Source organism: Anabrus simplex, chromosome 2 (genome assembly GCF_040414725.1).
Source record: "Anabrus simplex isolate iqAnaSimp1 chromosome 2, ASM4041472v1, whole genome shotgun sequence".
Lineage (NCBI taxonomy): Eukaryota > Metazoa > Arthropoda > Insecta > Orthoptera > Tettigoniidae > Anabrus > Anabrus simplex.
In genome coordinates, this window is record NC_090266.1 from 470077390 (window position 1) to 470104319 (window position 26930).

Consider the following 26930-nt stretch of genomic DNA (forward strand, 5'->3'; position numbering starts at 1 on the left):
AGGTTAACAATTACAAACAAATTGTTATAGCAACGTTAAATTTCAAAGTAAGCTACAATAGGCCATCTTTTTTAAAGCACACACATCATACTGTAACGGATACATTGTATTCTATTAACATAGTCTTAATAATAATAATAATAATAATAATAATAATAATAATAATAATAATAATAATAATAATAATAATAATAGTACTGAAGAAGTTGGATGCCAACACCAACATCTACAAGACCATGCAGAAGACGGTGGTCATTGCCACGACTGGAATTGTACGGAAATTTAAGGGTTCAAATTCTACGTAAAACTGTAGTGTAAATTAAGGTTTATTCTGCCTTGATTTCCTAAAATCTGTACAATTGCTTGAATATCATTACTACTAAAGTGTGCAGAATAAATAATAATAATATACCGTACTGTACTACAGACCACAATGTGAAATTTTATAATATTCTGTCACAAACTCACGAAATGGATTTAAAAAGGCAGTGGACAAATATACTGTAATTATAGAAATAGGCCTCCATTACACAACATCAATAGCTCACAGAAATACCGCATTTTACATACATAAAGTTTTATTCTCGCCCCGAGGTGGTGCAACTCTTTTCAAGCATCCCCTAATGAACATGAGCTGCATGTACCCTCATGTCTGTAAATTTCTGTCTGTAACGGGAATCAAGCCGGAGCCCCCAACGAAGGAAACTAGAAGCTCTAACCCTTATATTACAGAGGTGGTCATGATGATATTATAAATACAGACACAATAATTTATTGGCAACGTTAAGATATTCTGATATTTTCAATTGGTCCAACATCAAACCTGTACCTTTATATCGGAAAAAGTTCCTCTAAGCTCTTCTTGTTGTATTTCTCTTTCCCCGCTTTTTAGATGCGAGATCCAGACAATTCACAGGGTTGATCAGTGCACGAGGTGACATGTTCTGAGTAAACTGTATAAATAACAGCAGAAATATGCTTACATTTCATGGAAATATTTTTATTATTTTACCAAGGCCTCCCTCGCAACATTAACCTATTCTAACATATCGTATTAGAGATAGGCCAAATATATTTTTCTGAAGACAGCATTGTTGAATGTGTGCATGAAAATTAATCTCGTTATCACCACAAATAGTACATAAATTACTATTTTGCCTCTGTCGTGAAATGGTAGAGTCTCTAGTGAACCAACGTTTTCTCTTATATTTGCAGTTATTCGCTCTATTGCTATTTCCTGCGAACATTTTTTCTTGTAAATTTAATACATGACCACTTTCTTGAAGTTTGGAATAATTTAGCCGATTGTTGTTACATAAAACACTCCGAAATCCCACTGTTATTATTTAGTCGGCCATGGCACCACGCTGTGAAACGACAGAGATATGTGTGCGGTGATCGCATTAACTTACAATGTTCACCACTCGCAGCGCAGCGTTGCATTTGCACCAGAAGCGCACGGAGCCGATAGCCGATTCATTCTGCGTAAGTAAATTCGAAACTTCTGAATAATTTCCGCTGTCAGTTGATTTGTTATACCTTCTCGGTTGTTACGGAAAGGTTTTTCTTGTTTACACAAATATATCGTCGCTGCGGGACCAATATTGCACTTACTACCCATTATTTTCCACATGACTGGTCACGCCTCCCAGCCACATATGGGTATGCTGTCAATCCGAACAATTTTCGTTGTGTTCATTTTCCTATGCTTACGTGTAGAAAAATGAACCTTAAATTCATTATATTGTAGGGTTGCCTAAGTACGACATGGAAACGTACATTCCTACAGTACGGTATGGTGAGGTTACGCCATGTAAGTTACGCCGTACGTTTTTGCCTCAGAGAGTAGAGCACTGGTTTTCTGACCCCACTTTGGTGGGTTCGAGTCTGGTTCGATCTGGTGGTGTTTGATAATGATCAAATACATCAATGCCGTGTCGGTAGATTTACCGGCAGTCAAAAGAAGACCCATGGGACATTATTCAGGCACCTCAGCATCTATTCTACATCAACTTCAAAAATGAGAAAGAAAAACTGCAAACCTGCGTCACTCCTATCTGGAGAGTTGCTTCTCTTTCATATTTCTCAATCTGATCAGTGTAATTTGATCTTTTGCAAATTGTACGTAATTCCACATTCTCCCTACTTCATTCCGATCATCTGTATAATCACCAAGAACTTGGGCGAATAGAAATCATTCATTTATTTTCAGATATAGAAATACCATACATAGCCTAAGCTTGTTCTTCTTGATTTCATATTTTGAGATCAGACATAGGATGAGTATTGAAAACCAGAGTGACTTTCTCCCGATTTTGCTTCAACATAATATCCTATTATCTAAATAATTCGTATTAAAATAGTGCAAGTGTGGGATTCTTCACTAATACCGAGGTAATTTTCTCGCTTGTCAACACCGTCTTTCTTAGGTACCGTTATAGGCAAAATAATATTAATTTGAAAATCAGATGGCACTTCTCTTGTCTCATTCATCTTATACACTGAATGAATGAGCATTGCCTTGCCCGTTCCTCCGAATGAAACTAGTAATTTTCACATGAATTCAAAATACCTTGTTCCAACATAGATCTCTCAGTGCTCTGTCGAATTCTGACCTCAAATTGGGCCTCCCAGTCCATCGGTATAGGCAGTCTTTTCCCTTGTCAATACAGAATTAGATTCATATCTGTTCATTTACATTATCTCGAATTTTAAATATAAAATTATTAACTACATTCTCACTGGCAGCGTAAAGTAACAGTTAAATGACAGTCCAGTATATACGCAAAATATCTTGAAATTTCATGCCTTTAAGAAAGCCCGTTCTTGGCAATTCAAACCACGAACTGGCAAATATAATTCCCATGAGAGGCGTCTTCGTAAATGATAGTGGACAACGTAATTGATAGCAACAGTGAAGGACGCATAAAGTGGCGCAGCTGCGAAATTACAAAAACAAAATGGTCACGCGTAGCGGATAACTAGCGGATAACGCAATCAACTTCATGACAAAAATAGGACGCTGATGTAGTCATAATACTTATTATTAACCGACATGCCTATCTCTCAGTTTAGTTATGTAAATATCTATACAGATACATATATATACAAAATAAGAGCTTTGTCTCTACATCGCTCAGAATTTCAAAAGAATGGTATTTCTGTATCGGTCGTGCCTACAGTAACAAGGGTATGCACTTTTTCATTTTCCGTCATCTCTGTCTGTCTGTCTTTCTGTCTGTCTGTCTGTCTGTCTGTCTGTCTGTCTGTCTGTCTGTATGTATGTATGTACGTATGTATGTATGTACGTATGTACGCGCATCACGAGAAAATGGTTGAAGAGAACTGAATGAAAATCGGTACGTAAAGTTGGAGAATAAGGGTCTAGAATCTAGACTATAAATAGTTTTATTCATGCTGAGTTGAATGGTAGTTTAAGGGAAGGCTAAAATGTAATTCCCAAATATATTATTAGTGTTCCCATCGATAAATACTACAAAACAGAAGTTAAACACAATACAGAATTAAATTTTCGATTAGTTATGTCTTATACATTATTATCGCACCAGCTTTGATAACAAATCATTTAATCCGAAGACCACAACGCTGACCATTCAGCCAATGAGGTGAACTATAAGAGGCAATTATACTCAAATGAAGAAAACTATCCCACAAACATTCACCACTCTAACCCACTACTCCAAAAAGTATACAGGGCCCTAATATTAACCAATAAAGGCCGTGCTATCATCAAAATTGCTTTGCCTACACTGGATAGGTGTTGTCATTTATTACATTTTCCCTCGTCACCACACTCAGCTCACCAAGCATCAGTGTGGCATCCCCCAAGCCAAAACCACACTGCAGCCTTGAACAAACTTCGTGTAGTCTCCAAAACTGGCCTTCTCCATTCAATAAATGAACTGAAATTTCTGTTTCGGAGAGGAAATAAACATGAAAATAGTACCTCCTCCTTACTGTTTACAGAGGAGAGAAGACAGTCCCAATAATGATCTGTATTAACTGCTGACGGATTCGTTAATGTCCATAAGCAGACAAGTTGTATATTAAACCTCAAGCCTGCTAGTTTCTGAAAGGGTAGTGGTTTAAGATACAGCCGTATGTGAGTATAGCTACAGCTACAATGATTTTCAAATAGGAAGGAAACTTACCGTTCAATATGTTAAGAAGGAAACAATAATTTTCAGTGTCGACTCACTTAATATAATTTTAAAAGTCATCAGTCTGTCGAGCACTAAATACGACACATAACTTGCCTCTAAAATCGCACACGCTAATAAGCAAGCAATGAAATGTTTCGTTCTATAAGAACATCCTCAGATTCTATCAAATCATTCTAAATCATGCGCATGAAAGGTGAATGAAAACAGCGTGAACCGTGTACATTAGCTTTTGAAAGATATAATTCGACATCTCATGAGGTTGTAATTATATCCGCTGCTGTTGAAGTTAGCCAATCAGATCGCTTCGCGGGCAAATTCAAATGGGCTTTGCGAGGCGGTGCTACTAATTCTGCACTTAACTTAAGAACGGATTGAGGAAAATAATCAATAATGCTACCTTCACCATCGTATTTTAACTGTAAGTAATTTTACTCGTTGTAGAGCTTTTAAACCTTAGGAACGGCCGCCTTTAATTGCTTTATCCCGAGTCAGGAACATTTGAAGTACACTTGATGTCTTGTGTCTTGTGAAGTGGTCATGTAATTCCTCCTCCGTGGTGTAGGGGTAGCGTGCCTGCCTCTTAGTTGAAGACCCCGGGTTCATATTCCCAACCAGTCCAAGGATTGTAATTGTGGACTGGAAAGGAGTTCACTCAGCGTCTTGAGACCAGCCGAGGATCTGACTGATAGGAGAGGCAGTGAATCCGGTTACGAAAGTCAGGCAATGTGTGAGAGGAAATTGTCGCGCTGATTGGTGGCAGGAATCGTCTCTAGGACCAGGCCTCATAGGGCAGTTGCCCCTGAGGTTTGATTATTGGATGAGATTTAGTTTCTTCTCACTGAGAATGTGCTGTATGTGCTTTGTGATATAGTGTATGTGCGTGTGCAATATTTATATTTCATCTTGTCCTAGAGTTAATTAGCGTCGTTAGCGATGGTGTGGAGAATTTTCGTACCAGATTTGTTGGGTGTTGGCAAATGCAGACTCAGTTGTTTTCTTAAGTACTTTGATGTGTTTTGTACACAATGTTGTGATATTTAGACTGATTAATCCAACATAAAATTGTAACATTTACTGCATATGAATTTCTAAACACCAGGTAAGTTATTCAAGTATGGGGACAGAGTGGGAGAATTCCGACCACTTAAGCCATGACTAATAGAAATCAGCTTTTTTATTTTCAGGAAATCAAGCAAAATTGATCATTATTACTTATCTTCTTGATTACACAAGGAAGTACAGGAAATATGATAATCTTAACAGACATAATAGAGATTATTACAATACGTACAACTGATTAGAGTTGCTCCAACACATAGGTAATTCTCATCACCTATTTAGATCTATAGGAAAAACACATAAATAAATAAATAAATAAATAAATAAATAAATAAATAAATAAATAAATAAATAAATAAAATCACACTGTTTTGTGTGTCATAGCCACTGCACGCTGCATGGACCCAATTTGAGCATGGAGTGCTTCTATAAAACAGTTCCTTTTCCAGGCCTTCATCAACACGGAGGATGCAAATTTCTTTCTCGCCGCAAATTGTGGACTCTGTGTCATCGCACTCGTCATCATCACCGAGATCCTGAGATGTAAAATCTTAATCCGATGAACTATCACCATGATTGGACCTACCCGAACAGGCCATATAGGAAATCACACATCGCCTCCACTTAATGAATTTATTAAAAAATAAAGCTGTAACAAATTAGCTCGCATTATTACTTCCCCTGGTATCACATTCTGTAAAATTATAATAATAATTCATAAATATGTGTAGCCTACCTGCCAATTATCGACTTAGCTTCCTAATACGAAAATATCACGAAACACAGAATGTCAGCCACTCGCCAAACAAGCTTCTCTACTGTCATGGCCGCTCTACAGAATGCTTCAGACGCTTCCCAGTTGATGTTAGCACTGTACAGAACACTGTTCTCATTGTCGTTTCTGGATAAGGGTCGTGATTGGGGTTACCTTCTTGATCGGAATTCCTCCACTTTACCTCTATTGTGCATAAGTGCTGTGGATGTTATTTCATTGTTGAACTGATTTACTCTGCCATCTGGTATAGTAAAGTGGAGAAAATGACGCGTAGTCTAGATGGTGTCAAATTAAATTGTCTGCACACAGTAGTTCACGTTATATTATTATTATTATTATTATTATTATTATTATTATTATTATTATTATTATTATTATATTTATTATTATTATTAATGCTGTTGTCTTGCAGTATAATTTTATGAACATAATGATGGGCTTTTGTGTGTGTATTGGAAAATATAGTGCATTAGCTTGACATAAGCCTCTTTGTTCTGATTGTTGTGAGTGTTATTTTTCAAAGCACCGTATTTCTTGCAGGAGGGGGTCAGTGAGTGTGGCAACTCGAGGATATCTTACAGAATCTTTTACGAAGAATGATGTGCTACTGAGTTTATGTAACATGAGTCGGAATGCTGAATGCCTTTGTTGTGTTGGGTGGTTTGGATCAGGGTGCCTGTCGTAGGACGTCCTCCAACTTGATATTTTAGAATTATCATCGTGGTCCTTGGCCGTTGTGATAATGAAGTGGAGGAAGTTAACTGATCTGTTAGAATCATATTCTGCTATGTACTCTAAGTTTTTGTTTAGTCTCTTTGTGTAAATTCTTAATTAGCCCGCATTGCCTGGTGTTGCATTTGTATACCGGGATTCTATCAATATACCAGAGCTTGCTCTGAGAGTGCTGTCGTTGTTGTTGTTATTGTTGTTCAGAATTTTGTGTGTTCTGATGTTGTAAAATAATTTCGAAATTTTGTCTGAAATAAGTGAACCCGTTGGGGATTCTTCAGTTTGGGTTGAAATGCCTGTTGTCAAAGGTGAAGCAGTTTACTTTATAATGATGTTACGAATATTGCGACTTCTTTTGTACGTTCCTTTGGTGTGTTGTTTTTCTTGTGTGTTATTCTGTATATATAATATTTCTGCAGAAAGTATGTTGGTGTATAGTTACATTATTTCATGTATTATTAGAAATGTTATCGGCCGTATGTTCCACTCAAATGGTACCTACTAGTGTTGAACAGTTTGTGATCTCATTGTCCTTTATTTTCGACACCAATTCATAACACCTTTTTATGCGTGCATCTGTGCCTAGTTCTATGTTTTGTCTGATTACTTTGTCCGTGATTTTGGCTTGTTCGAAGTCTGGGGCACGTGTGTAGTTGATTATTGGACGTATCTTCATTTCTTCTCCTTGGTATTACATTATTATTATTATTATTATTATTATTATTATTATTATTATTATTATTATTATTATTATTATTATTATTATGTTTGCCTTTATTCATAATGGCAAAGTTAGGAGCCATGGGCTTTCCTCACACCTAACCACACTTCTTTAACAGTGTATATATGAGAAAAGTATTAACTCTTAATCTCATCTTAGATACTATGGTTCGCAAACTAGAAGTAACATGACACAAAATAATGAAACATGAGCAGAAACGTACATTTACTCCTCAATATTCGTTCAATCTGGTGGCACGCATCGAGGCAATGCTCACGGTATGACGACTTACATGAATTTAAGCTATTTATGGCTCTGATGTTATGGCAGAGAGAGAGTTCCATTTGTTACAAATGAAGGGCTATATGGTGCTGACCTGCTGCGAGGGATAGCAATGGTGCTTCTGGAGTGTGTGCTGTGCTGATGAAAAGATGATAGGAAATTTAGTTGTAGAGATAAGTAATAGGGAGTATTCTCTTTTTTATATTTGACTGAAATGAAATGAAATGTCGTATGGCTTTTAGTGCCGGGATATCCTAGGACGGGTTCGGCTCGCCATGTGCAGGTCTTTCTATTCGACTCCCGTAGGCGAACTGCGCGTCGTGATGAGGATGAAATTATGATGGAGACAACACAAACACCTAGCCCCCGTGCCGTAGGAATTAACCAATTATGGTTAAAATCCCCGACCCGGCCGGGAATCGAACCCGGGACCCTCTGAACCGAAGGCCAGTACGCTGTCCGTTCAGCCAACGGGTCGGACTATATTCGACTGATCAATACTTTTACGTGAATTAAGTACATATCTGAATTGGCTAAAATTTGAACGTTTTGCTATAGTTCCATCGTAATGTTTGTATGTATAGATATCTCCATCATTAATAATTCCAGGGAAATCGGAGCACAATACATTACGAGCCTCTTCATGCCATTTAAGTATAAGAAAACAGAATATCTATATGTTCAATGGATTAGGAGTTATTTCAGTGTAACATCTTAGGTGAATAACCCTGTATATTGACGCCAGTCTCTGGCATTTTAGAACTCGTAAATGCCAACAATGATTTCTAGAATTCGTGGGCAGTACAGACGAAGGCTTCACTAACTCTAAGCTGTTGAGAATTAATAGGAACGTTTCGTTCTGGAACGGAAGTCCCTTATTCTCTAATAATACAGGATTTATGCTTGAAGCATTCGACAAATATCACACATTAAACATCCGGGCGTGATATTTTTCAGAAGTTAAATTGACAACTCCACATTTCTGAATTGACATTTTTTTTTGCTAGTGGTTTAACGTCACACTAATACATCCAAGGTTTTCGGCGAGGAAACGATGGGAGAGGGCAGTTTCAAACAACTACGGCGTTTCAATTATCAAACTTGACAGTCATTTCAGGAGCATTTTAAAGAATTCAGCATTTAGATCCCTTACCAGAGGGTTTAACAAGGAAGGGAATCGAAACTCTACACTTTAATTATACTGTAGATGAGTGACATGCGGTGAACACTTTCGTTACAACAGCTGCAAAAATGTTTTTAAGTATAAGCAATCGTAGCCCCACTACAATTTCTAAAGTAAACGTTACCATTTTATAAAGCTGCATTTTTCATGGAAAGGTCTACGTGAGAAAGGTGTTTCAAGAATATTTTCAACCACACACTCCCGCATATCTCCAAATTGATATGGTTTCCACAAAAATACTCTGGGACTAACTATTTGTTTTTAACTTAAAAAGCCTAACCTAAACTGAATCAGCAAAATTTAACTGGTATTTTACCATCGTCGAAGTTTTATATAGTTTTCCTCGCTTATTGAGTGCACGTGCTTCAACGACAAACGAGGGAAAACATTTGTCACGACGTATAATACACGTTACATTCATGAATGATGGCACAGAACTCACGAAAACTTCACCTATGATCCAAGAGGAACACTACAAAAAATAAATATACACCACCATCACAGACAACCAAATATAAACATTTTTTACTTAGCGCTTAGCTCTGTGTTCATGCTGGGGAACCTAAATATTTTTCTGCGGATGTCGGAAAACATACTCTACACGTGCCATCAATGGATTGCTCGAAAAACTTTATACATGCCGAAATCCAAAAATAATGTACTTGGCTTGGCTTAGATGTTCGCAGTTTTTTAAAGTTTATACAAATGCGTTCTAAGGAATAATGCAAATGCAAACTCGTGTTCTCATCCCGAGGTGGTGCAGCTCTTTTCAGGCACACCCCCATTGGAGGTGAGCTGCATGTACCATTTAAATCACATACCAGCCCTCCTGCATTCTTAAATTTCTGGCAGTACCGGGAATCGAACCCGGGTCCCCGAGGACGGCAGCTAATAACACTAACCGTTACGCTACGGAGGCGCACTAAGGAATGATAAGAAAATGTAAATACAAAGTGATTTACTAGATGGGGTTCAGTGTACGCCACTGCTGTAGACTGTTAAGCCTTTCAGCGCTCGATTTTCAAGCCTTCACAATTCACTATTCACTGTTAATTCTGTGGCCTCTTCAGCACACAAGAAAGTTGTGGAAAAAGCAAGGAAACATCTAATAAAAGGCACATGGAACGTACCGATGATCGGGCGTGGTACTACCTTTAAGGAATTACATCTTTCTGGTCCGGATTGTTCATGGATTTCGATAGTATTCGACTACTGCAATGTGTGTGGACCAAATACTAGAAGTGTGTTTGAACTGGGAATAACACCTTTTGAACAGACACTGCTCAATATGTCTAAATGTCGGTTAAATAGAGTCTCAACAATTCGAAGTAGACAGCAACAAGTTTATCTCGGATTATCGAAAACTCGAGTTTCAAGGAGGTAAAACTTGAAAATTTCACATTATACACAAATTACCTTCTCCATAGATTATCTTTTGAAACTAACTTAAAATTACAATTGTTAAACGCTTGTGCCAAAACTTCGGAGACAGACATCGAAAAAGTAGTCTTACAAACAATTAGAAATCGACTGAAATTTCCAGGAGCGGTTAGGGTGAACGTAGTCTGCTTTCATCTAAAGTGTTCAATGTTCTTTAGTTCTCCGCTTCCAAATAATCATTGGCGATAAACGACTCATGGCTAATGAACTGTCAGCGCGTTGTAAGAACATACAGTTACTGCAATCGCAGGAAAATGATTGACGTTTACCAACGACCAGCCACCTGTTTTTGTCCTTTTGTAGTTCGGATTATATCAGTTACGGAACTAAGGAGACACACATTTTTGATACTATCCTGAAAAGGTAATATAAAACTCCGTATGCTAATATTTTACTGGAAGTTGTCAGGCACGGTCACAGGCAATCGACACAGTTATACAAAAAGACGATACTGGTACGGGTGGTTGTCTAGTGCTGAATGCCATACTTTATCAGGCTAGCAGAGATGTCCACTCGATGCATACTGGCCAACGTTTGCAGGAATCTTGTGTAATTTTGCAGTGCTACTTCATATTCACTCATCTTGAATCCTCGAACGCAGCAACCACGTTCGTTGTCGCGAGCTAGACATCATTGCATTCGTGAAGCGTCGTCAGCTGTCATGATTTTAGAGCAACTGCTTCCGGAAGCAGAATGCCGCTGCCCAGTAACGGCGAGTTATACAGAGGAATCAATAAAGCTAGTAAATCATTTCGTAAATTCTGTACTCTTAACGCCTTCATACGTCATCAGTTGGGTAGAATAGCATGTGAGTTATGGCTAATAAAATGTTCTAAACAAGCATGTTGGAAGACTATTCATGTTACCTGATTTCATTATTTGCAATAAAGCCAATAAACACAAGAATATTACTGGTGAATTTTAGAACTACATTATGAAATTTTCAGTTAATGTTTTGTGTGTGTGATACCAACAGAGAAAGAATACTCATTTTATATACTGCCCAACACCTGCAATAGCTATTCGCCAATTTAGTTTCAAGATTAATAAATATCACAAAACCAACTTTATATGAATAAATGCAAATGTTGGTCGTATCCCCTGTTCCAGTGTTTTGTTTCGGGGTGGTAGCGATTCAACTAGAGGACTATTTGTTAATGCAGCAAAAACAAACAGCTTGCATGATCGATCATGTAAATATGGTCTCTGTTCACGCACATTTGCAGGGTAAAACAAGGAATTTCACGAACAATATACGCTATTTCCACTAGGGTCAATGTTTATATTTTATCAAATAAATATTTAAAAAGGGGATCGTAACGCATATGATAACGATGATGGCCAAGCAGTACAGATAGTGAGTAACACACAAAATAAACTGTGCACCGCAATTTGGAAGCAGACAGATAAGTTTACATGTAAATGTATAATATCGGAAAAATAAAAAATAAATTACTGTAAAAGCAAAAATACCCCGGAGGAAAACGCACTTTATATCTCACTACGAAACATATTGTGGAAAACAGTATATTAGGTTCCAAATGTTTCCGTAGTATAAAATCGGGTGGAGAAATTTTGGAGTAAAATATTTTTACAAATTAAACACGCTGTATAATACAGAGCAAATCCGTTAATTTAAAAAATAAATAGAATTCTGTTCAGTGAATTCACAAAATCCTCTAACATATTTATTTTACAAAAACAGTTATTTATTAAGCCGAGGTTGTAAAATTGGGTTTTATACTCTAAAAGTCATGATATTTTAAATATTTTACTCTAGAAGAGTTCGATATTACCATATATTTTATTAGCTCGGATCATAGTGACGAACACTCTCGCTTATTTAGTCCGTGTGAGTTCCATCTGATGATCGACTCGAGTGGGACGATTGAGTTCGTTTGGGCTAAGATTGGTGAGAAAGTTGACATGATCTCTAGTTTAGAGTTCATCAACACAGTTGTTCCTGAAGAGAAATATAACCAGTAAACTTTCTGTGCTGCGTAGACTATCACCACCACTACCACCACCACCACCACCACCACCACCACCACCACCACCATTGCGAATATCGAAAATAGAAAGGAGTTGCAGCAGTCACACACCATACAGGTTTACGGTTGAAAGGATAGAAACTCGCTAACCATCAACAGTGCTAAGACAAAGGTTATGAAATTTAGAAGGGGCGGAAAACGGGCAACATATGACGTTTTCCGTAACGGAAATGAACAACTCGATATCGTGTCATCATTTAAATACCTGGGTATCGCACTGCAGACCACAGGCTCAACCTTCACACTGCACGTAAAGGAAAAAGCAGCGGCAGCAACCAAAGCAATGTACGAGATCTCCAAGCCGCAGAACCTCTCAGTGAACACTGCAATGGCACTATTCAAGCTTAAAGTGGCCCCGGTAGTTACGTATGGGATACAATTAATATGGCACAAACCAACTGTTGCAAACATAAAAATAATTGAAAATATAAAGGCCAGGTACTTGAAACGGATCCTACAGATCTCAAAATTTACAGAGAATCGAATGGCATACATAATGGCAGACGAAACATTCTTTCTGGAAGACACCAAACAAACATTCGGGCTACCAGACACCGCCGCATCGACTGCCGTCTTTGAAGAAAGGAGACAGAAAGCCCAGCAGACACCTGAAGGTTTCTACGAAACGGAAGTAATGAAGAACAGTGAATGGAAGGGCCCAAACTACAAACTACGTCATGTATACACACGCTTCGGTGTCCACGGATTCCACGGGAAAATAGGCCTCACCACCAGATTCCACGCCCCAAACGAAGAATGTATCTGCCGTCTCTGCGGAATGATCTGTCCTAGGTACCACCTGATGAACTGTACTGAACAAGCACAACGCATCAGCACACTTGCCAAGGACTGATAAAACAAAAAACAAAAAATTAAAAAAAAATAAAACAACGAAGTGATGTACCAAAAGAAAATAATGACAAAGTGTAACCTTTAACACATACGTACACACTGTGTTTAATTTCAATAAATCAAAACATATTAATGTTAGTTTATTTGTAATGCGGAGGGCATGACAGTCGAGTGGCGTAGTCTTTGCCTTCTCAGCAAGGTGGCCAAGATTTGAATTCCCGCCAGTGCATGCAGGATATTTAAAAAATGCATGTACAACTAGGTGTTCTATGGCTATGTCATGTTTAGCTACTGGTAGAAGCCTGCCTGCTTTTTGCCGATCTCAGTAGCTCAAGAAGCCTGGCCTTCTGAGCCCGGCTCAGTCCGCTGCCGTTACTAGGTTCCCAAATACTCCAGCCTCGTGTCGGTAGATTCGCCGGCACATACCTTCCGCGGGTCATAAATACGGCATACTGGCGTCTCTGCAAACTTCAAAAGTAGTTAGCGGAACATTAAACGATTATTATTATTATTATTATTATTATTATTATTATTATTATTATTATTATTATTATTATTATTATTATTATTATTTATAATATTATTATGGAGAAATTGCGGAGAGCAGGCCTGAGATAAGGTGCGGACATGAATGGGTGTATATGGAACAGTCAGAAGATTAATTTAAAACTTCAAAATTGGCAGTTTTATTTCCTTTCTTAACATTTCCCTTTCTTTTTTCAAAGTTGGTTCATTGCCAATAAAATGACAAAATCAGGTACATTTTTAGCTCATGTGCTCGAGGGAATAACTAGAATCAGATAACAATTTTACAGGTTGAGCTTGAAGTTCCCAATTACAAATGTTACTGGAGCACTACTGCTGCGTTGAATCAACAGTCAAGGAGACGGATCTCCCAATTTTTACATCAGAAGGTAGAGCATACTTGCTCTACAAACTTACACTTAGGAATCTATGTTCGAAAAGTCACACATTCCAGGCCTATGAAAGTCGCAACCTGCATTTAACAAAATTAAACAGTACTCACTGTCTTAACTGCTCAACAGTCTGATATCTTTAACATGAAAAGAATGTAATAGAGTTTAACAGGGGTAACAACTACCCATTCTACAAGGCATTTGGTAAAACAAAAGGTTAAATTTACTGGTCCAAAAACCAAAATGGTGAGGAGGCGAATACTTGCGCTCCTTAAAATTTACATTAAATGCATAAAACCTTATTTGGGCTTATGGCCCGACGTTACAGAGGCTACGGAGGTGACTATATGTATAAAAATGTTTAAGTTACAGAAATTACCAGATAGAAAAAGTTACAAAATCATAGTCACCTCAAAATCAAGTTGAGGGCGAATTTCGGTTAAGTTCTTTCGGCTTGATTGAAATTTACATTTAAAGATTGAAATTTGCATTTTAGAAAATAAAGTTGCATTACTAAAGATTTGAAACCGTTCCCTCGAGCTAGCTTTCAAAGACTATCACAGATATGCCATTACCTTGAGCTGGTGGAGTTCGCGATGGTGGATGAGGCGGCCTCCGCCTCCGTTACGAACACACTGTTCACTGGAGCGATCACTAAGACGACCTAGTCCGAAAATGCGCCAGCTTTTATAGCAGAGGGGGAGGTTCCAGAAAACTCAGGGCCTTGGCCCTGACCCATCCCCAATTCTCACTGGATATTCAAATAAACATAAAACATTTGTCATTGTTGAATAAATAAATGTACAAAATTTTTTACTGGCCAACGCCATAGGTTGGTGGGTAGAGATAGAAGTGTTGATAACATTTGAACATCAAAAGCAAACACTAAACATTTCAGTTTAGCAAAGCTTAACGCGCCAAATTACTTTTGAATTTTAATAGATCATCTCCACCCCAGAGGGTACAACCTAAGTTGATAGTAGAGACATCTGTCGAAAAATGTTCAAACACTTTGTACTAGTAGTTTCGAAGTTTATGTTGCACATGGCATTATCGAAGGCGCAGCTTTTAAACGTATGTAGCGGGTGTATCCCCGGTACAGCCCTCCACCACCTAAAGTCTATCCACATGTAACACACGTTTGAAATGTTACTCATTAAAAGAATTTGAATTTGTAGTTTATATTCAGAAAATTTCTTGATGAAAGTTCATTCGTAAATAATTAAGCCGTAAACAAGTCTTGAAGAGTTCATGAAGCCGTAGAAGACCGGAAGATACAGTTCAAGTTTGATGGCAAGAGCGGCCCCCACTGCCGATATCCGGGAGGTGTACGCTGGACCGCCCAAGTACAGTCAGATACATCTCTCCCGTTACCTTGAGAAGGGTAGCTAGCCATTGTGATGGTCGCCACAGACCAGATATTGAAACACTGCCCCAAGATGAAGTAGGCGGTTGTGGTACCGCACTTCATCCCTTGCCAGTAAGGATGGTACTCAAGTACGCCGCCATGAAGGAGACGGGGCTAGAGCGGGGTGGGCCCTTACCCCATCACTCGCCAGATGTAACTCGGCCGCAGATGACAATTAGGACACTGAAACAATAATTTACTGGGCGACAGTGATTGTTTTTATTTAGAGAGAGTTTATTAATATTTCAGTATGGAGGTGCAGATCAGGCGGGCGGCATCGAGCATGAGTGTGTGAATTGCAGGCTCGGTTTCGGAGGCGAGGGAAAGGTTATGGCAGCCGGGGAACGGTGGAAAAGCAATCTTTCTCTAGAGGGGAAGGTGTTTACAGAATGATACATCAACAAGGTAATACCATAGATGAATATAAGTGGGGTAGAAGGCCTTCTCATAGCACTTACAAAAATAATTTTTAAGATTCTAAGTTGGTAAGGAAAGAAATATAACTACTTCCTCACTGCCATAACTTAGTGGCCTATACTACAAAGCAAAAGATTTCACACGGGATTTATTTGTGGTAAATAAACCCTAAATATTCTTTCAGTGGCTGGATTGCTCACCAAGAGTGTGACTGGTGTTAAGAAATCCAAAATAATATATGGCCCGTGAAATCTGGGGACAAGCTTGCCTGCAGGTACGAAATCCTTAACCATGACCTGATCTCCGACCTTAAATTGGTGGGCCTCCGTCCACGATCATATCTCTCCTTAACTTTCTCATGAGAGGCCTTAAAGTTACTTTTAACTTTCTTCCACAGGTCCCTAATATTGTCGGGAATGGCAATATTTCACTGATGGACCAAAGGTTAGACAACGGCGTGTTGGGAACAAACTTAAACATGAGAGGGGCAGGAGTAAACTTGTGCGACTCGTGAACAACCGAATTTAGAGCAAAAGTTATTTTTTTGTTACTTGCTTTTCGTCGCACCGACACAGATACGTCTTATGGCGACGATGGGACAGGAAAGGTCTAGGAGCGGGAAGGAAGCGGCCGTGGCCTTAATTAAGGCACAGCCCCAGCATTTGCCTGGTGTGAAAATGGGAAACCACGGAAAACCATTTTCAGGGCTGCCGACAGTGGGGTTCGAACCTACTATCTCCCGAATACTGGATACTGGCCGCACTTAAGCGACTGCAGCTATCGAGCTCGGTTTAGAGCAAAAGATAACCAATGCAGAGAAGTATCCCACTTAAAATGATCAGCATGATGAAAAGTTATCAAAGCAGATCGAAGATTACGGTCAACACGCTCAGCCAGGGAAGGTTGCGGATAATAAGCAGAGGTAGTGACATTTGATATGGACAAATCCAAACAGAATTTTCGGAATAAGTTAGATGTGAAAGCCTTTGCATTGTCGGAAACTATGTATTGGCAAGGACCAAAAGAAGCAAAAATAGTATTAAGTATCTCGCCCGGGAGGCGCCGGGTTCCATTTCCGGCAATGTCGGGATTTTTACCAGGATATCAGGGCTGCTTCGAGAATTACAGTTGAAGAGCCATCTGACGCCTTGATAGTAGTCCCGGTCTACCCCCCCTCAGGCCCAGAGTCCATTACAATGGACGTAAGTTATTTTCACTTATAACAGAAATGAAAACGCTTCCGCAGTGTTTTTGACTGTTTTTCCAACTCAGTTGACATTTATATTCAGTACACATTCAGTGCTGCAGCTGGAATTTAAGGTGGAAACTACAACCAAATACTGTTTAGTGCCTATAAAATTATCGCCCTGAAGGGGCTAGACCACGAAGAGTGGGCCGAGAGTATCTATCGCTCTGACCTCGCGTTATGTCATATGTTCAGTCGTTCGGGGTGAGCATCTGTCGCTTGGTAGTTCAAGGGGTGTGAGGCTGTAGTGCCGTGGAGTTTGATTTTTTGTTTATTATTATTATTATTATTATTATTATTATTATTATTATTATTATTATTATTATTATTATTATTATTATTATTATTGTTAGTTATTGGTACTGGTTTAACGTCACATTAACACATTGAAGGTTTTTGGTTTTAGGCATTTGTAGATCCAAATACAGTAAGTGGAGTGGTCAATAGTCTTTGGGATTCTGAACGTGACTGGAATCAGCTACTGGGAAAGAAGGGTTATCTACAATCTGAACAAGAATCCAACTACAGTGATAATACTGGTGATACTCAATGGATATGGAGGAGTAGCAGTTATCCAGAAAGAATTCAAACAAGCTTCCATCTTCACTGCCTCTTTTTTTCCTTTTTTACAAATTGTTTTGCTTCGCACGCACACAGACAGGTTTTATGGCGACAATGGGATAGGAAAGGGCTAGGAGTGGGAAGGAATTGACCGTGACCTTGTTTAAGGTACAGCCCCAGCATGTACCTGGTGTGAAAGTGAGAAACCAAGGAAACCTATCTTCAGGGCTGTTGACAGTGAGGTTCAAACCTACTATTTCCTGAAAGCAAGATGACGGCTACACGACTCAAACCGCGCAGCCTTGCACTCGGTCCTCCCATTTTACGATGTATCTAAAACAGATCGAACAGGAAATCGAAGTAAAACATGGAAAAAAGTGGTTCATGGGGAAGCAATGAAATATCCAAGATTTGTCAACGATTTGTCATATTGTTTACAGAACATCTGAGCATTATCTGCAGGAGTTTCTAATTGGTTTCTAAGATATATTGGAGAATAATGAGTTGAAAGTAAATAGATCTGTGGAAAACGTATTAGAATGCAAACCACCGGTCAGGTGATGTAGGATATATCAGATTAGAGAAGGAGGCCGTAGAGAACGTAGATACGAGTAATTCCATTTGGGTAGTAGAATAACAAAAGACAGAAATAAATGAGACAGATTTATTGTTTGCCTAAGCAATTTTTCTCAAGGAAATAAATTTGTTTACCTCAGATACACATCTGCACATCGTGAGTTTACAAGGAAAACTTATTAAGTCATTTTTTTGAGTGTTTTACATTTTCATACTAGCTGACAGTGTCATTCAAGATTATCTAACAAACTCATTGCGTAATTTAAAAGGTAAATATCCATTTTTTCTTATTTTTCTAAGAGGAGATATTGACAACGCAAAACCGGCGTCCCTCAATCTTTTTTTTTTTGTTATTCATAAGGAAGACACCGAGCTAGATAGCTGCAGTCGCTTAAGTGCGGTCAGTATCCAGTATTCGGGAGATAGTGGGTTCGAACCCAATGTCGGCAGCCCTGAAAATGGTTTTCCTTGGTTTCCCATTTTCACACCAGGCAAATGCTGGGGCTGTACCTTAATAAAGGCCACGGCCACTTCCTTCCCACTCCTAGCCCTTCCCTGTCCCATTGTCGCTATAAGACCTATCTGTGTCGGTGCGACGTAAAGCAACTTACATAAAGAAGATATTTGAATTAGTGTGTTTCGCTTGTAAACCCCGAGGTAAGAAAGATGTGTGCGAAGAGATTTTATGGAGCGTGGCACTGTTTGGAAGCGAAACACTGAAATAATAGGTTTTAAAGAAAGAATGTAGAAACTTTATATGTGGTCTTGTAAAATAAGGTTCAAGGTGAGAGAAGAAAATTTTGGAAAATTTCGACCAGGAGAGGAGATAAACTGATATGATACATACTGAAACATGCAGAACTTGTTAATTTCGTTTTGGAGGGAAGTGTAGTGGATTAAAAACAGAGAGTGATAGGTCAAGGCATGAATATGACGAATCGATTATAGTTTATTTGGCTTTCAATAGTAACGTATTGAGACGTATTTGGCCAAGGTTCGATGCTACCACATCAGAAAGCTCAGAATATCTGAATGGATGTATGGACAACGACCCCGTCTGACAGGCCGTGCACGGTCTGGCGCATTTTACTCCGCTGTATCTTCCGGCTCTTTCATGTGGTGGAACGTTCTCGGCTAAAAATGGACTTAATCTACCATAAAGGTCTACAATGCGGAGGAAAATATAGGAATGCTACATTACGGTGAATCATTAGGCATCAATTTTCAATTATGAGCTTTAATTGACCTCGTTACGGCAATATTATAATGAAATAAACAAACATTATTCAAGAACACGGTTAACAAACCCTGTACAGAAATAAGTCGTAACGACTTCGAAGTTTGCGGTGAAATTCCGCTTCAAAATTTTTAAACTGTGTTTTAACAAGGTAAGACGTTCATTTCCTCTTTTAGGTTTCCCCCACATAAGTCCCCCACCTTGAACAACAATATCAATAATTTCAACTATTTTGCAGTCTTTAGTGAATGCACACACAAAGAAACTAGTACATAATAACCCGACTTTCAAACGATGTGGTAAAACATTACACATATAACACAACATTCTATGAGACGCGCCGGACTGTTCTACAAAACAAAAACAAATCACCAAAACAAATGACGTAAAACGTATCACACTTAATAAAACACGATTTCGGGCCCGAGACTCGAACCCAAAACTCCTCAAACAAAAGACGGAGAACAACCATTAGACGGAATCTATGTCGAAACTAAGACACAAAACAAATGCAAACAACTATATAGATATAATTTCCTTGGTAATAATATACACGAAGAAAACACTCAAGATAGTGAGTGTATTGCCGAGTGTACTGTGTGGCGATGTCCTTGGTTTGCCTGGGAATCGAACCGGCATTCTCCTGGCTGTCATTGAAGGCATCTAAAATCCCTGTCTAAAGGACGTTATCTACGGATCGTAATCCTTCCTATCATTACGAGCTAGATCTAATTCTTTACTTGACATACCAGTGACAACCGACACAGAATAAATTCAACAGCTTGTTTCCTGATCATGGGATACGAACATATTCTTGCAACTAGTGAATGATTAACAAAGAAAAAATGCTATTAACACAGGCCTACGGCAAACAATTGCCTCTGCCCCACAAATTCCTAGGTGCTTTCACCAGACGACATGCCTCACTCCCCGGTCTGCTGAGATTTTCTTTCTTCATAATGGTACTCGTCTGTAAAGGAACACTCTGGCTTCTAAGCAAATCACAGACATTCTGTCCTTTACAAAACATGAGGGAAACATATCTTATCAAATTCAACGCGAAGCCTCGTGCTACTTTCTAGTATACAATACATAAATCAATTATGTTCCTTAAACTAACCATTCACCGGGCGAGTTGGCCGTGCGTTTAGGGGCGCGCAGCTGTGAGCTCGCAACCGGGAGATCGTAGGTTCGAATCCCACTGTCGGCAACGCTGAAGATGGTTTTCCGTGGTTTCCCATTTTCACACCAGGCAAATGTTGGGACTGTACCTTAATTAAGGCCACGGCCGCTTCCTTCCCATTCCTAGGCCTTTCCTCCCCCATCGTGGCCATAAGACGTATCTGCGTCGGTGCGACGTAAAGAAAAAAAAAAAAAAAAAAAAAAAAACTAACCATTCCATCCACTTATTCCTTGCCTTTTAACAATCTATTTGTGTTGGCACTTCGTACTGATTTGGCCCAGTTTTACGGCCGGATAACCTTCCTGACGCCATCCTTCTGTGGAGAGATGTATTCAGTATTGTGTGTTTCTGCGATGGTTAGTAGTGTAATGTATTGTATGAACAGAAGTATATTAAGACGAACAAAAATTCCAAGTCCCTGAGCCAGGGGCTTAACCATACTCAGTTAAAATACTCAGTCCGACCGAGAATGGAACCCGGGGTCCTGTGATCCGAAGACAAACAAACCCTAGGGAACTATAGCCCTGACGGACCGTTGTCTACCAAGCGACCTCTGATCATCCAGAATGCCTGAATTGTACGATGTGACGCGTCGTCAGCGCGTGAATCCTCTAGGCCGTCATTTTTGGCTTTCTAGACAGCGATGGCTATCCCACTGTTAGATAGCTCCTCAATTGTTCGAACGTAGGCTGAATGGACCTCGTTCCAGCCCTTAGATCAAGGTTAATAATCCTGACCTGGCCAGAAATAGAACCCTGCGCCTCTAAATAAGCGGCAGGCTCACTACCCTTGACTGCGTGGCCGGCAACGTTCCATTAACTCTATAAAATTTGACCATAAGTTGCAAAATTAACATTTTCAGCTAGTTCACTCTTTTAAATGGAAAAAAGTCATTATGCTGTCAATTCACGTTGCTTCTGATTGAAGTCATAGAAAATTATAATTTAAGGAGCGATTTGGCTGTACGGTTTGCGTCTCGTAGCTGTGAGCCTGCGTTCTGGAGATAACGAGTTCGAACCCTACAATCGGCAGAAATGAGGATGGTTTTCCACGAATTCTCATTTTCACACCAGGCAATTTAGCGCCACGTTCGCTTCCTTCCCAGACATAGCTCTTTCATAATTATAATATCGTCGCCATGAGGTATGTGTGTGTGTTGGTGCGACGCAAATTGAATAGCAAAAGAATAATACAATTTAAGTTTATAACCGTCGTATAAACAGCACACGTGTCCATGGTTAATGCAACTTGGATATCTATGATTGCAGCTGAAGGTATCGTTGAGTAGGAAACGTACTTAATATAAATGATCACAAAATAAACTGAAATTTGAGATTTTTTAAAAGAAATTATTTGTCGAAGTTTATGAAAGGGAAATTTTAATTACCTGAATATCTTCTAGAAACTAAGTTATTTTGAATACTATAGAAAATAATAACCGTTCTGAGTATACAATATCCTTAGAAATATGTGTACTTTATGAAGAGTAGAACAGTGTTTAGTTACCTTATACCGAAGAGGAAAGAAAGTAAGCTATATTTCTTCTTGGTAAATTTCTAACATTAAGGAGAGATGAAATTATTTGAATAAATAACTGTGATTTATATCTGGCAAGAAAATTATCATGACGTTTCGTGAAAATGAAATCCACGCTTTTTTATGACTTTCTGAGAATGCTTTTTTGGCTACATTCAGAAAAAGTTTATAACTATATAGATGTAATTCCTAGGAACACAAGAATGATATAAATGGAAGTTCACGATAATAATTCATAAAATGTTACGGTTTCTGAACTAACATTTCTTTCGTGTACTGTCGTTCGACTGTCGGTTGTACGGAATTCATTATAATTCAGTCATCTTCACGGAATTTAATTTTCAAGATGAAAGAATTCTCTGTATTGGGAGTTACAGAACTGAAATAACTAAAATAAAAGAATTGTGATACCTCTTACTTCCATTATAATGAAGTAATGTTGAGATTGGATCAAAGTCTTAGAAGTCAACCTTATGAGTCAAAGTGATATAATGAAAAGTGATTACATTCCTTAGGGTTACAACAATTCCACAAAGTATCATAATAGGCGGAAGAACCTTTTAGAAGATGTCAAACGTCGTCTATCAAATTTAATCCTGTGCCCCATGGTAACTGACATAAGTGACATTGTGGAAAAAGTGATTAATCATTCCTGGCTAAGGAATAATTCTGTAGTCTTCACGTAAAGAAGAAAATGTCGTCAGGCATGTTGTGAGAAACATGAGAATTGAAGGAAGAATTTGTAAATCCTTGCTACAATACAGTTATTGAAACTGTTATAAACAATTATTAAAACTGGCTATTAGAATATCCTAAATAATATTCAAGTGAAATTACTTTTGCATAAATGTATATATGTTCAGAATCCTTTCGAACGGGAAACAAATCATTCCATTTTGTACGAAGGTACACAGATATCACGTCTTTCTTGAAAATAATGTGGACATAATTTTTTATTGATAAACAAGAAATTGATTATAATATTATTTTTAGAAATGACACTTTCCCGTTTACGTAACAAAATAGAAATTAATAGTGATTTTTTACCATTTGTTTCACTATACACTGGCACAGAGACGTCTTATAGGGACAATGGCACAAGGGCTAAGACTGGGAGGGAAACGCCCGTAACTTTAATTAAGGTACAGCCCAAAAATTTGCCTTAAGCGAAACTGGGAAACCACGGATAACAATCTCTAGGTCTGTCTATAGTGAGGTTCGAACCCTCTATCTCCCGAATGAAATCTGACAGCTACATTACCGTAACCGCGTAGCCTTTCGCTCTGTGACATGGAAATTACACCATCCTCTGCATACAGATAGTAAAATAGATAAATGCAAATGAAAACTATACATTTACAAATGAATTAACAAAAATATTCTGTTTTGTTTCCATATTTCTTCCGTGGAATCGAGGATACAAATCTTTCATGTATTCAGGGCAAAGATTTTGGAAGAGGCTATGAAACACAGTAGGGGTTAATGGAACCGTTTCAGAACACCTGCAGACTCTGAGGATGGGTCGTCATCAGGTCCATAGCGTGTGTCATCATTCCAGTCAAATACATAATTCAGTATACTTGATAATGACGTAACTGGGCTGGATTCAAAAATGAAAAAAATCTCTCTTTATACTATTATAACTACTGATTTGCTTAATGTTTTTGAAATTAAGCTTTCCCTGTAGTTTGAAGAGTTTTAAAAGTCCATATATTCTAACTTATTTCGGTTTAATATTTTCAGTAAGACGATTAACACTTACCACTTAATGAAGAATCTTCAACATCTGTAAAACAGAATAGTATAATATTACGAGACATTAGCGAATACATTTTCACTTCATTCACAAATCACAAGTCACAAGCATCCGGCCTCCCAATGATATCGTAGTATCAACTCAATATATCCATGAAGACTTAGGCCTATCTATTATTACTTGCTCGAATTATTTAAAATATTGTTAAAACAGACATCACTTACTTTCCTTCTCCCAACTAAAGGCACACTAAACCATATCCCTACTGATTTTATCAACGCCTATGTTGAATTTAACAATGTAAATTAACTGTGAAGAAATTTACACCCGAAACATTGCTTCACTTTAGAAATATTTACAAAACCGTATTTATTTTCAAAATTTAATAATTTCCGAAAGAATGAAACGCGTGAAACAATTACGGAAGTCAAACTTATTTGAACAGCTGCTATATCCATACTATACCATGTCCTCACTTACAAAGTGTTAAAATACCAAGTGTAGTACCTAACGAAATCAGAAGGTTGTTCGTAGATTATTTGTGATAAAAATATATGGTTTACTAATTTATCCAGGGATTACTGCGTATTAATATCGTGAGCTTCTAAATTCTTCCTTAAGTCACTGTTACCAGTTAGATGTACGTAGACTGGCCTCAGAATTTGAACATTAGACCCTCTTTTCGCCCATACTCCTCCAGCAATTGAGAGATCTCTTGATTTACAAAATTTATATTGTATCACGGTAAGCAAGATTCCGTGCTTTCGTAGCTCGGTTAACATTCTTTCGTAGTTAGGAGTCCACGTACCACGGATGACTGCCTCTGTGACCTGTGAACCTGATAAAAAAAATTATCTATCTCAATTTTCTTCCCTTCCTAAGTAGTGCTTGTCGACATTTATATTGTGGAGCATCTCCTAGAAAATATGCACAGAAACATCTTTTGAGACAGCGAGGAATGCTGTATTTAGATGCTGGTTACGAATACTGAGCTGACTGGAAGCTGTGACTTGTGGGAAAGGTAGCACATCCATCACTCAGCAGGTTGTTGTGGAAAAGTGCAGACCCGCGAAGATTGGTTACTTGTCAGACCTGGAGGGGATAGGAGGCATATATCATTGATTTATCTCACGAATACATTCGTATTAACTCCATAAAACAAACCTCATTTCCATTCTCGTTAACTGGAAGTGTAAAGAATTCTTCATTAAGTACTTGTTTATAGGGACATGTCTTTGGTATACAATTGCACTGGCTTAATTAAGTGCGCTTGAAGAATTTATTCGTTCCTCATAAGCTTAGTTAGCTTGAACACTCTTGTATTAAATAATATTAAATAATATTAAGTGGATATGTCTGACAGATCTGACATTTAACTTTCAAGTTTCGTATGCCTTGTTACACGGAAAGTGAGACTGCGTCTGCAACCCGTATTATACGCACGTTTTCCAGGAAGATGGAAGACCTGAGATGATGTAACAAAGAATGACAATTACTTAGCCAGGATATCAAGGACATATATGTTTACTTTATGTGATTGTTCAGTGCTGAATATAAACTGTGTCTTTATAATACAAACATGTCACAGGACTCGTCCACCAAATATGACTATAATGAAGTGAGAAGCGCCACGTGGAAACACGCGATAAAAAACCCGCCATCTGTGAACGTGACCCTAGCACTGAGCCTGCAATCCTTTACTCCAGCGTTATCTCACGTCATGCAGTACTGGAGAGAAAGGCAGGAATTACAAGGGCCAGTCCAATTGATTTCGATCACTAGTCTCAGTTAATGAAACTGGCTGTCCGGAAAAGAGCCAAGCGAACTTGTGCCTTTTCTGTCTCCAATGTTTATTCTTAATACAGAACAGGATGTGAAGGGGTATTCAAACCTTTCCACTCAACTTCAAAACTCAGCATGAGTATACTCTGTTCAAATTGAAATATGTTAATGAATAAATACATGTGACCCTAAAAAAAGACCACCTTAAAATCTGTTTCTTGTACACTTGCAAAAAATAAATCTGGGCTGAATATGAACGATGATTTAGGTCGGCAATGGAATGTCTAACAGCCCCACCTTCTCTAGTATAAATCTCCTTTCGCCTATTGAATTCTTCTGGCAACATGGTTGACATGTTTCTTACCGAACACTCACACCCCTCCCTGTACAAGTTCGAGTCTCCAATCATAGTATATTAAGCTAGTACCTTCCTCCTTAGTTCCTACAGTCATGCAAATTTCATCAAGCGAGGTTATTTTTGACCCGCTCTTCATTTTACCCCGAATATAATATTGCTGTTTTTCTGGAGTGACTACAAGCAATTCATATACAGAGCAGTAAGGGCTGGGTGCAGTCGGGTGTTAAGTAAATGCCGAAACCTTACGAATAGAAACTCTCTGTTGTGACGAACGGGCACGGGCAAGATTTTCTCTACGTAAGTGTACATACTAACCATTGAAATGCAAGCAAGTGCTAAGCTATAAAACATAGAGAGAAGAAACGAGGAAGAACAGAACAATTATGTAACATTATATGTTCAGTCTGTCGGCGCTAGTGGGATCCTCAACAGCTCTGCCATCAGCTGTCATAGATGGCCTAGGCATCACTGAAGAGGCGTACTAGGGAAATGAGGAGTGAGGTAGTTTCCCATTGCTTTCCTCACCGAGCCAGAGTTGCTATTACATATCAGTCTGCCAAGCCCACTGAAATGCATACACCAACCGACCCTATGAGCAAAATTTTCAGACCATTCATAGCAGGGACTGGCTGCATAAGGATTGGCATTACTAGCATCGCTCATACCTCAGTCACTAT